Source organism: Protopterus annectens, chromosome 15.part0, assembly GCF_019279795.1.
Source record: "Protopterus annectens isolate FY-2018-M chromosome 15.part0, PAN1.0, whole genome shotgun sequence".
NCBI classification, from domain to species: Eukaryota; Metazoa; Chordata; order Ceratodontiformes; family Protopteridae; genus Protopterus; species Protopterus annectens.
The window spans coordinates 518,049,480-518,061,979 of NC_056749.1; positions in this window are offsets into that span (position 1 = coordinate 518,049,480).

Below are 12,500 nucleotides of genomic sequence, written 5' to 3' on the forward strand. Positions count from 1 at the left end.
CGCAGGACCTTGGGTGTGAATGGGTCAGGGATTTCCTGTTGGTTCAAAAATGGAACAGGCAGACTGTTGATTTAATCATTTACTTATTGGAATTGGTTTTGAATAACAATTACTTTTTATTCAACAAGGATTATTATTTGCAACAAACGGGTGTAGACATGGGGTCTCCCTGTGGGGCAACTTTTGCAAATACAGTAATGGCGTATTGGGAAAAGCAGTTTCTTTTTAAAGATCCTGTCTTTCAGGATAAGGCCGCATGGTACACCTGTTATTTGGATGATATTTTCATCCTTTGGAAGGGTGATAAACCTTCTGCTGCATCCTTTGTTGAAAGAATTACTAACTTTACTGATTTTTTGAATTTTACTTGGGAATTTCAGGAGAACCACATCTCCTTTTTAGATGTGGATTTAACTAAAAATTATCCTCTACATGGTTTTACTGCTAGGATTTTTAGGAAACCCACATATTCGAATGCTTACCTTCACTTCTCCAGTTGCCATCCATTTCACCAAAAGAGAGGAGTTGTCAAAGGACAACTTGTGAGGGCGGCTAGGATGGTGACTTTGGAGAGTGAATTTTTTGAGGAATGCAGCTTATTGAAAGACATGTTTGTCAAATGTGGTTACCCCAATAGATTGCTGGAGGACCTTATTAATGAGGTTTCTAATAAAAGGTTGCGAGGTTATTTTAAACCAATTTTGAACATTAAGGATGTTAATGAGGTGGTTAGTCCTGAATGTAAAAACTCAATTTTGAACCTTTCTAATAACAATGAGAATTCCATACAACAGGCGGGTGATTTTAATGGAAATTTTGGTAGGTTAAGTTTTATTACCACCTTTTCAATGGATGCACCCCTTTTGAGGTCTATTATTTTTAAAAAACTGGTATTTTTTGCTTGAGGACAATTTGATAAGGAAACACGTAGGTGAACATCCATGTGTTGTGTTCAGGAAGGGTAAAAACCTGAAAACTTTTTTGGAATGTAATAATGTTAAATGCCATCTCCCACATTGTGGAATGTTTAAGTGTGGGGCTTGCCAATGGTGTAAATTTATTTTTGTGACAACTTCTTTTACAGTGAATGGCAATAAATATTTCATAACTGATAAGTTTAATTGTAACACAAAGGGGGTGGTTTATCTAGCATTATGCTTAAAATGCCCTGCATTTTATGTGGGCAAAACCGATAGACCCCTCAAGAATAGGATTTATGAACATCGTTATGCCATTGCTAAAGAAAATTTTAATAATGCATTAGCCAGGCACGTTTCATTGTTTCCTAAACATGATTTCCATTTTTTAGTCATTGAAAAAATTTCTGAAAATATTAGAGGGGGTCCAGTTAGTTTACAACTTGAGGAAAAAAAACTAATGTGGCAGCTTAAATTAAACGCTGCAGTGCTGCCAGGGTTAAATGATACAATCTCTATTATGAGTGTTTTGAAATTGAAAGCATTGCTTAGATAGAAATAATGAGTTTCTTTATTTATTGTTTATATTTGGGATTTATTTTATGTGAGAGATATATATATATATATATATATATATATATATATATATATATATATGTGTGTGTATCGTTTTATATATATTCTTTATTTTTATGTAAATTAATTTTGTATAGTTTAATGGCTTGTAGGATTTGTTATGTATTATATTAGTTATAGGAATTATTTTAATTTGTATTGTATGGGACTTTTATTGAGGCTGACTTTTGTATCGGAAATGATGTCATGAGCTTTTTGTATTTAAAAACATCAATTTCCTTTGGGAATTTGCCTGAGGAAGTTTACTCATTTCAGTAAATGAAAGCGCTTACTACAATCATTTCTTGGTTCCAGTGTGATTTTGTTCTCCATTTGGTGTTTTTATCATTGTGATATTGGTTCTGTAACACAAAGAAGTGCATGAATAGCAAGGATAAGCTAATAATACCACTTTTTACAATGTAAATAATTTTAATTCCTTATTTCAAATATACTTCTTTTAAGTTTCATATATAAGTGAAGCTAATTAATTCCAAATAGAGCTTAATCAGTCATCCCAAACATATCACTGAATATAAAATATCAATATGATGAAACCTAGGTAAAGAAACAAACATTTTAAATTCTTAGTATGGTTTTGTGCTGTGTTACTAAACGCAGTTCTTGGAATTTAAAATGACAGCAAAATAAAAAGTCTGCTAAGTTGCATTCTAATTCGTGCAAGTGTCTGTTTTACCTACACATAAGTTCATAGGAGGTTACTAAGCTAATGGCCCTAAGGCCTTTACAAGCCTAGACATGTAAAAACCCATGCACCTTAATTGACCATAGTTAGATGGTCATTGTTAACAGTGTGATTCAATGATCAGCACCAACTATCCCTGTCTATGAGGAACATAGATGCCACTTTTGTAGTGAATTTACTGTCACTAATCCAATTGCCAAGGTTGTGCTTAAACAGGGTCATTGAGGAGCTTTGCTTCACTTGAAGTGGGAGCTTATTCCAGAGGAGTGACACTCTCTGGGAGATATATCTGTCTCCCCAATGTGTTCTGTTAATGCCACAGACTAGGTTGAGATCCATTTGATTTGTGGATATGCGTTATTTCCATTAGGGCAGAGTCAGAGCCTGCTATGTAGGCCAGGCGCAGGTCACCTGTCAGCAGCCTGTATGATACAGATTACAGTGACATGGTTTTCAGTCTCTTAATGTAAGTCACATTTTGGAAGGCCTGGATTGTCTTGGTTAGAAACCTCTGTAGTCTCACCAGTTGCCTGGTGAGATACATACAGACAGAGCATTTTACTCAATTAGTGGTTTGATAAGGGTTTAGTACAGTGAAGTTATAACCTCCTTAGTCTTGAATATGATGCCCTTGTTTATGAGATGTGCAATGTAGAAGGCTTTCCTTACCACTATGGACACATGGAGATCAAAGTTTAGATTGCTATCAACCTGCGTTCCCAAGTCTTGTAGCACTGGGTTTGAGCTTAGAGGAGTACTATCTATATCAAGGGCTACTTCCTTGCCAACAGGGATAATGAGACATTTTATTTTGCATTTAGTTTTAGTTCATGACGTTGCCATCAATCATTTATCTGAGTCAGCCCCTTCTGTAATATTTTTACATCATTGGGGGACCCAATGATTGCACCCAGTTTGCAGTCATCTGTGCTGGGCTTTCTACTGTTTGGAATCTATTTCTCTGAGGTCCAGGTGAAAGTAGATGGTATGTGGCTTACCGATCCTTGTGGTACCTCACTGGAAACTAGTCTACTAGTGGAGGAGGACTCCCTAACTTTGACAGTGTGCATTCTGTCAGTGAGCCAGTTGGCTTCCTATCTAGTGATGTATAGGTTAATCCCCAGCTGGGAGAGTTTCTTAATGATCCCTGAGTGGGGGATTGTGTCAAAAGCCTTGGCTATATCAAGATACGTGGTATGTACTTGCTTTGTCCTCATCCAGGGCTTTGCTGACATTCTCACAGAAGTCCACTAGGTTTAATAAGCAAGATCTACCCTTGCCAAATTAAACTGGGTCGGGTCCAGAGTTTGAAGGTCACCTGTGTCCTTGTTGATAAGGTTCATGATAATTCTTTCCATGGCCTTGCAGGTAAGGCTGGTTAGGCTTATTGGTTGATAGTTTCTTGGGTCAACTGATGGACCCACTTTGTGCAAGGGGAACATTGTTGCTCTTCTCCACTCTGCCAGAACAAAGCCAGTGTCCAGGCTATGGTGAAGGAGAGTGCCAAGTGGTTCTGCTAGGTGTTGTATTAGATTGCTTAGTAAACAAAAGAAAGTATTAGAATGTCACTAAACAACTAGCACAGCATTAACGTCTTTACTAGCTGAATTCTTATCACATATTACAGGCATTCTTTCAACACAAGTTTTATTGTTAGGTCTCCTTTAAAGATTGCTAGAAAGCTTCATATAAAATAAAACTTGAAAACTTGATAAAATATCCACATATGAAATATAGAAATCATTGTTTTATCTCTAATTATGTTTAGTTACTGTCTTCTTACAATATTTAGGAGTTATTTACTTTTTAAAGTAACTTGCTAAGCATTTATTTTAAAATGAAAGTTTAAAACAAATTCTCGCAAATGTCTTGAGTTTAGTTTTCATGCAGAGTTTCTGAAAAGATTTTATCAATATTTGCAGAAGTATTTGAAACTTTAAAGAGCTTCGTGTTTTTTTTTTTTTTTGATTGGGTGGCTTTGACAGGTTAATACTTAATACTGAAGTGTTTAAAATTACTTGCAAATGCCTGTGCATGTAAATAAAACTGATCAAACTATTTTTGTGTCTTTAACATAATTTTGCTTTAAAATAAGTTATTTACTGGCACAAACATTTTTGTGAGGCCTTATAATCTTTAAAAGGGTCTATATGTTGTTGTTCTTACCTTCTTCTTCCTTAAAGTGAAAGCTGACCTATCAGCTCATCCTTTGAACAGGTAGTGATGTATTAGAATGTTAAATTGGGAAATGCAGTGTTCTTCAAGTATTAACACTGATAAATTAACTTAGAAGAATTAATATCTAAGAATTAAGATACATTGTATTAAATCATACACAAGGAATACACATAATTCATATAATATAATAAATTAAAAGTAAAACATGAGTCTTAAAACTAATAATAATTGGTCTGTAGTTTTGATTGATTATATATTAAGATTAATTATCCGCGGTGGTGGTGCTGCGGTAGCGTTGTCGCCTCACAGTAAGACGTTGTCTGGTTCAATTCACAGCTAGAGCGTCTTCTGCATGGAGACATGCGTGAATGGGCGTACCTTCATTGAAGGTTGTGCATCAGGGCTGGTAAATCGGCATGTAAAAATCAACTACCAATCATTAGCGGACCGGAGTTCCGCTGTGGCGACCCCTAACCGGGAAAAGCCAAAAGACACAAGCAAACAAACAATATATTAAGATTAAGTGCTTGTTGTATAATAACAGATTGCCCACACTGTAGTTTATAATAAGAAACTTCTAGTAGAACGCAATGATTATATTTTGTGGCATTTGATTTAAAAATCACAGATAGATTACATTTGATAGATTTCATTTAAAAATATTTGAGGTTAGTTCAATGCACTCTGATATAATGCATAAACAAGATAGTGGACTGTTTGTAAGAAACTAAAGTATATAACAAAAAAGGAACTAAAATAATGATTTCCTGATATATGAGGGATGGTATATCTGTTCTTTCAAACAGCATAGTACATATGGATTATAGCTGAAGTACGAGGTCCATGTAAATAATAAATAGTATAGGATAGATAGTATAAGCAGGAACACAAGGAGAGAGGACAAATAGATATGAATATAGCTTGTAGATTGTTGTTGTATAAGTAATTTTATACACAGTAAATAAAAAAAAATATGCAACTTCTTGACCTTTATAATAACAAATGTGAAATTAATATTTGATAACCTGATTGTAGTCTGAGGACCAAGAAGAGGTTATAAGGAAGTTGGGAACAGTGTTAACTAATCTGGCTTATTTAAAGCGAAATGTGACCTAAGTAGCCTTTTCTCTCTTTCTTAATAACATATAGAAGGGCTTTCTTAAAATGATTCATTATCAAGATAGGGAACATACATGCATGAGCAGAAGCATAAGTTAAGTGAGATGTAATTTGATTTGATCAACAAACTAGGAATATGTTATCCCATGGAAGAATATTTTAAGGTTATAGTGTTAGATAATATTCTAATTGTTTTACATAGCTGAATATTATCATTATCTCTGAAGTATATAATACTTCTTTACATACAAGTACATTTGGTAATATGATATCTTACAAATGTCTGATTTTAAATGTTTTTTATCTGTTAATATTAATGGATTAAATAATCCATTGGAGAGGGAAAACCTGCTTAATTATCTAAAGTTACATAAAGCTTGAATAGTATTTTACAAGAAAAACTTTAATCAATAAGGATGTAAATATATCATCATTAAAGAGTTATTTAATTCTGGTAGGCTCTGGTTTAGATCTAAAAGAAGAGGCACTATCATTCTATGGAAGAATTTTCAAGTTATACATAATGTAATGGATCCTTTTCTTGATAAAAAAAATGTATGTTAAGCATTGTTGTAATTAAATAGAATAGGAAAATATAAACTTTGGTAACCTCTTATTGGATTCTGGGGCTAGGAGCTAAAGATGCAAACAATTATCTAGATACCATAGCCTATTATAAGAAAGGTGATGTCATAATGGCTGGTGATTTTAACTGTATCTTATCTGATAAGGACACCACTGCTAATAAGAAACACAGAATCATGTATTTGGCTAAGCACTTATCAAATTTTGTAAATCCTACAAACTTAAAGGACATACATGAACTAAGAAAAGTAAATTTGCTTTAATACACCCATTATTCTTATAGATATGGAACTTGGACAAATAGTGACACTTTTTTTATTTTTTACAGGCGATTCAATTTCAAATATAAAAAAATGTTTCAATAGTGTCATGTCCATTATCAGATCACAATGCTAATGTATTCAACATTATTTTAAAAAAGTAATTTCTTAATTCATCATAAAAGACTACCAGCACACATTGTTAAAATAAAAGGATTTAAAGAGTTGTATGTAAATGATATTAAGAAATTTATAGAAATACATGCAAATGATGAAGTAAATGATATCCTTTGGGACACACCAAAGGCTTACTTAAATATTTGAATTACATGTTGGTATATGAAAAAAACAAACAAATGAGATAAAAAATTCTAAATCATAAAGTCTCAGTAAACCTAGAAAAACTAAAACTTCAAACATATTCAGTGGACCCATCAAGCTTACATAAACTTGCTATTAGATCTATGAAAATTAATAGACTAAATCACATTAAAGAAATTACATTACAAATATACAACAAAAAAGAAAGGAAAACATATTAAGGGTATTCTTGATTGCTTTAGAATATTCTATGAAAATATAAATAAAAATACAAATAGTTTAGTAAATGGTGAGAGAGCAAATACTTTCGTAAAGGAACGTATAAAGAATAAATTAACAAATGAACAATTACAAAAAAGATAGACCTTTTCCTTTAAAAGAAATAAAAAGTCAAATTAAAAGTAGGAAAAAAATAAGGCTACTGGTTTAGACGGTCTTATAACTGAACTATATAAACTATTGACAGATACTAGAAAAAAGCTTTCAGGTAAATAAAAACTACTTCAGAGGTTCCCCATCATGGAAATATTTTCTCATTTCCCTTATGACTATAAGATGTTCATGTCTATTTTAACAAATAGTATTAATCTAATAATGCCAAAATTAATTAACAAGAATCAAACAGGTTTTATTTTGAAGTGACAGGTACAAGATAATATAATAAGGATGCACATACTAATTAGACAATACAAATAAAAACACACTTTGTAACATTAGTTTTGATTTATAGAAAGCTTTTGATTCAGTCAACTGTCCTTATTTAGTTAAAGCACTTAAATAATATAACTTTACAGCCAAGTTAATAGCATTAATGTCAAGGTTTTATATTATTTTTTTTTTGTTTACATCAAAATAGGTTGTTTTGTTTTCTAATTTCTTCAAACTACAAGAAGGTACTAAACAAGGTTACCCAGTATTTCCACTACTTTTTACACTAGTGATAGAAACTTTTGCTAACTTTTTTAGGTCAAACAAAAATATTTATGGTATAAAAATAGAAGAGGACTTGTAACTAAAGCTTCAGCTGTTTGTGGAAGACATTCTACTTGTAATAGGAAATATAGAAAAATCAACCAAACATATAATTAGTTTTATGTGGCAATTTGAAACTATTTCAAACTTTAAATGTAATCATAATAAAATAATTACATTATTAATCAATAAGAAATTGAAAAAAAATCATATAAAATGTTCTGATTTCAATTGTCATAACTCTCAAGATAAATGCTTTGGCATCCTCATTACGCGCAATAGTAAGGAAATGAAACAAGTGAATTTTCAATAGGTTACTGATAAAAATCTAAGTCTAATCAGAAGCTGGAATACATTTTCTTTACTATGAAAGAATGTTTAATGTTAATTAATATGACAGTTCTCCCTTAGACATTATTTGTTACACAATCATTAACATTGCTTCCACCAAAACAAAAAAAATAATAATGAAAAAGATTGATAACATCCTACTTAAGTTTCTTTGGCATCCAAATAAACCAAGAGTTTCTTTAATTGGCACAGAAAAGGTTGGGATAAAGATGCAATATGATTCCATGATAGTCAACTGTATACTACTTCAACTGTTGTAAAAATTATCGCATTGTGGATAAATTCTTCATATGAATCAAAATGGAAACTAATACATCAGGTAATATTATCTAAAAATAAAAAAAAAATACTACTAATTATCATAAGCAATAGTTCCTAATACTTTTGCCCGACTACTAAACGATTATTGTTTAAATGGAAACATTTCTTCTAATCAAATTCCCTATATCAATAATATTCTTTCTTCCTTCTGAAAATTCATATATTCTAATTATTGTATTAAAGACCTAATATTTTCAAGTTTTTTAATTCCATATACAAATGAATACTTAGAAACTGACATTTTCACTAGAATGATAGATCTAAAAGAACAAAATAACTCAAATTATTGGCAGTAATATTTAAATTTAACTGAAATACATTCTGTTGAAAAATGAATGATACAGTGGTGATTGTAATAAGTGGTTAACACTACAAATATGTAGGGGATTTTGTAAACTCAAACATAAATAAGATATTTAACTTGGATAAGAAATCTTCCCCCCCAAATACTGGAATTCCTAATTAATATTAACAATAAAGCAAAGGAAAGTCTTACTTATCACAGATTTATAGAATTCTTAGATTAGACTTCTTACTCTTATAAAATAATTTTTGGAATTATTCCCCAAACTTAATAACAGAAATTTTACAGATGAAGATAAAAAACAGTATTAAAGTCAATAGAAAAAAAACTACATCCAGTTTATATTGGAAACTTTTCACCTGGAAATTCTTGCACAATGTTAAAATGATGTATAAATAAAGTAGAATCAAATGCTGTAGATGTGATTCTGAGGTAACAGCTGATTGGATACATATGGTACATGAATGTGATCTCATCTCCCCTTTTTGGAAAGAAATTAATAACATTATTCAAGCATTCTGGTCAGATGGATGTAATATTTCCATGTCATTGAGTCTACTTAATCCCTGAATTAATTCCAAGGACACAAGTGCCTCTTCTTTGATCTATATTAGCAATTTCTAGGAAAATAATGACCAAGAACTGGAAGAGTAAAACTACTTCCACTTATACTGAATTACTTAGCATGGCAAAAATTGTATGCAGTATTCAGTTACATATGATTAGGATGAGAACTTCTAATAGTACTCATTTCTTTAAGTAGTGGCTAAGACCTAAAGATTTGCTTAAAAATATTAACTGCTGTTAATTTGTATTACATTGATATTTTACATAGCTGTGGATGTATGTACATTTTTTTACTGTGATTGTTTTTTGTTATTAAAATAAAATAAAAATGGTTCAAAAAAAAAAAAAAAAAAAAAAAGAGAAGAAAGAAATCCACCAGGTTTAGTAGGCATGACTTTCCCTTCATAAAACCAAACTGGGTTGGATCCATTTTCTGAAGGCTGTACAAAGCCTGTTTTGAGGCTATAGTTGAAAAGGGACTCAAGTAGTCCCAATAGTTCATGTTTCAAGTGATGTAGGAGGCATTCTAGATATTGTTGGGGTCCAATGAGGCTGTATTTTTAGCTTTTGTGAATGCTGGAAGGACCTGATACTTGTTAATAGTTTATGGGGATTATGTCACTAGGTATTTCATGGGGTGGGGGAGTACAGAATGAAGTTTGAGCTGAATTTGTCAGCCAGCAAACTTGCTATGTCACTCTGCTCAGTGAAGGTGGCCCCACTGACCACCAGCTTGACACACTGATATGTGCTGCTTTTGAGGATTAAGACATAGCTGTAGAAGGCCTTGTGGTTGTCTTTATCCTGTGAGACTTCCTTGAGGTCATAACTGGCTTTATTGTACTTAATTTGTTCTCTTAGTTTGCTGTTGAGTTTAATTAGAGGTCTCCTATCATTATGGGAGTTGATATTTTTGATTTTAGCCATAACTTTTTTTCTTTTGTTATACACTCTGTTAAGGTTCAGATTCCACCAAAATGGTTTGCTCTTAAGAGTTTGGTTTGGGGTTACTTCTAGCAGGTACAGCAGCCTCTCTACAGCCATTTACATAGTTGAACAGGTTCTCTGTGAACAATTCTGCGTAGGATGCTGTGAACTTGGGGTTGGTAGGATCACTGAATTTTGACAAACTATCACTTAATAGGATTTACAGTTTTTGGAATGGTTAAAATGTTAGGAATTTTCTATTAGTAAAAAAAATCTATTCTGTTTGTCCGCTTTCAGGTCTATTTGTCACAAAAGGATTAAATGCAATATTTCATGATCGTATGGATACTTACTTTGCTAGCACTGCTAAATAGTTTGCTCTAACAAAAATTACTTAGCTATGTACACCAAACAAAGGTATGAAATCTCATATACACGCGCTAGCATGAAATTTCAGTATTTAAACAATGGGCACTGTTGCTAGGATTTAACTTTTATAAAAGTACCATACAACTGACACTCTTATGGCAAGTTATTTTATTTTCTTGCCTGTGCTGACAGGCATTCAGCATATCAGAATTCTACCACCATGAAAGGCATCAACTACAATTGCTTAAGTCCCATTACTCATAGACCAGAATTTCGCGGTAGCAGGGAACTTGAATGGCTTGCAGCATAGAGAGGCTCAAGTGTGTGTCCAGGCAAGGTGTGACAGTTAAGCAGAAAAAGAGGGAAAGAGAGAGAGAGAGGAACTGTCTACTGCCTCTTGAACACATATTCCAGTTAATGTCATATACGTGTGGCAGCAACAGGGAGAGACTGAGAGAAGATATAAGTTTATATTAGGTTTAGATAGCGATTTGAAAGGGAATTTGGATTTAGGGAGGAGGAGGGGAGTTTTAGGGTTAGGGAGAAATCAGGGAATTAAGGCTTTGGGAAGGGTATGGTAGTTTTAGGGTTAGAAAGCAATCAAGGAATTTAGGTTTAGGGAGCGTGAGGAGAATTTTAGTGTTAGGGAGTGAAGGGGGGATTTAGATAACAGAATGGTAATTTAGGGTTAGGGAATAGAAGGGGAGCTTTAGGTTAAGAGATCAATCCAAAACTTTAGGTTTAGTGAGCTATAGGAAGTTTTAGGTTTACTGATAGGAATCAAAGTGGTGTGTGAGGCATTGGGACAAGGTGTTTTAGTGTTAGAGCAACAGTTCTGGACGTGGCTGTGCAGTTCACCTCTGTCTGGCTGTGTATGGCTATGTAATTTGCTAGGATTGGGCCAGTGGGAGAAAGGGTGCTACTAATTAGAGCAAGTGACAACACAACAAGCAAGTAAGATGCAAGATAATAGCATGCAAGCAGTTGTAGTGGGCCCCTTTAAAAACATGGCTTAATTACACACACAATTATACATCTGCAATTAACCTTTTTCTCCTTTTAATGATGAATACCACTTCTGGACTTTCTTACAGTACTGTAAAGATTTTTACAAGATCCTTCATGGTGGCCTGAATTTGATGTACTCATGTCTAATATCTAACAAAAAGTCCATGACAACCTTCCCATATGCGATATAGGCTATTTTGGATCTTTATCTTGCCTTATTTGGCAATCTATTTTTGGTAAAAAGAAGGCTTAATAATCAAAGGATGCTGACAAAAAAAAAAAAAATGTTGGTGTATGTCAGAGATTAAAGGATCAACATTATTTCATGTCAAGAAGACAGCGATGTCTGCAAACAACATCGATGAAACCGTGATGTCCACAAACTGGATACTATGTAAACCTCATCTGGGCTTTTATAACATGAAGAAGATGGAGGACAAGTCACATTCAATTAAATACCAATAATCCAGACACAGCTCTTGTTCTACAACTACAAGGGCCGAGTAGAATACAAAGAAGGGGCTGCAGGGCTACTTACTGTTGTCACATATCCCAATAAACATCTCAATTACAAAGCCATATACTTTCCCATATCCACAAAACACATGTAAGCCATACTGAAGAAGGTCTATAGTTCCTCTGATACACAACTAGTTTTAAAGTGTTGATGACCTGTTCTATATCCAGGAATAATGTGCATGACCGCTCATGAAACACATGCACCGCTACTGGATAAAGTCCGACCACCATAGTCTACAGTTTCTGATGAAGGCTTGGGTTGTGATCCCTGTATAGAAGAAATACATCCTCCTCTCACATTACTAAAAGGGGGCTGTAACCATTCCCATTCTACAGACATTCTTATTACTTTTCATGAAACAAAGAAATGCAGCAGTAATCATTTATCTACAGCAATATTCAATGACTTTAACATCTCAAATTTAATCTTATCTGCTTCCATAGTCTTGTCACAGTGAAAA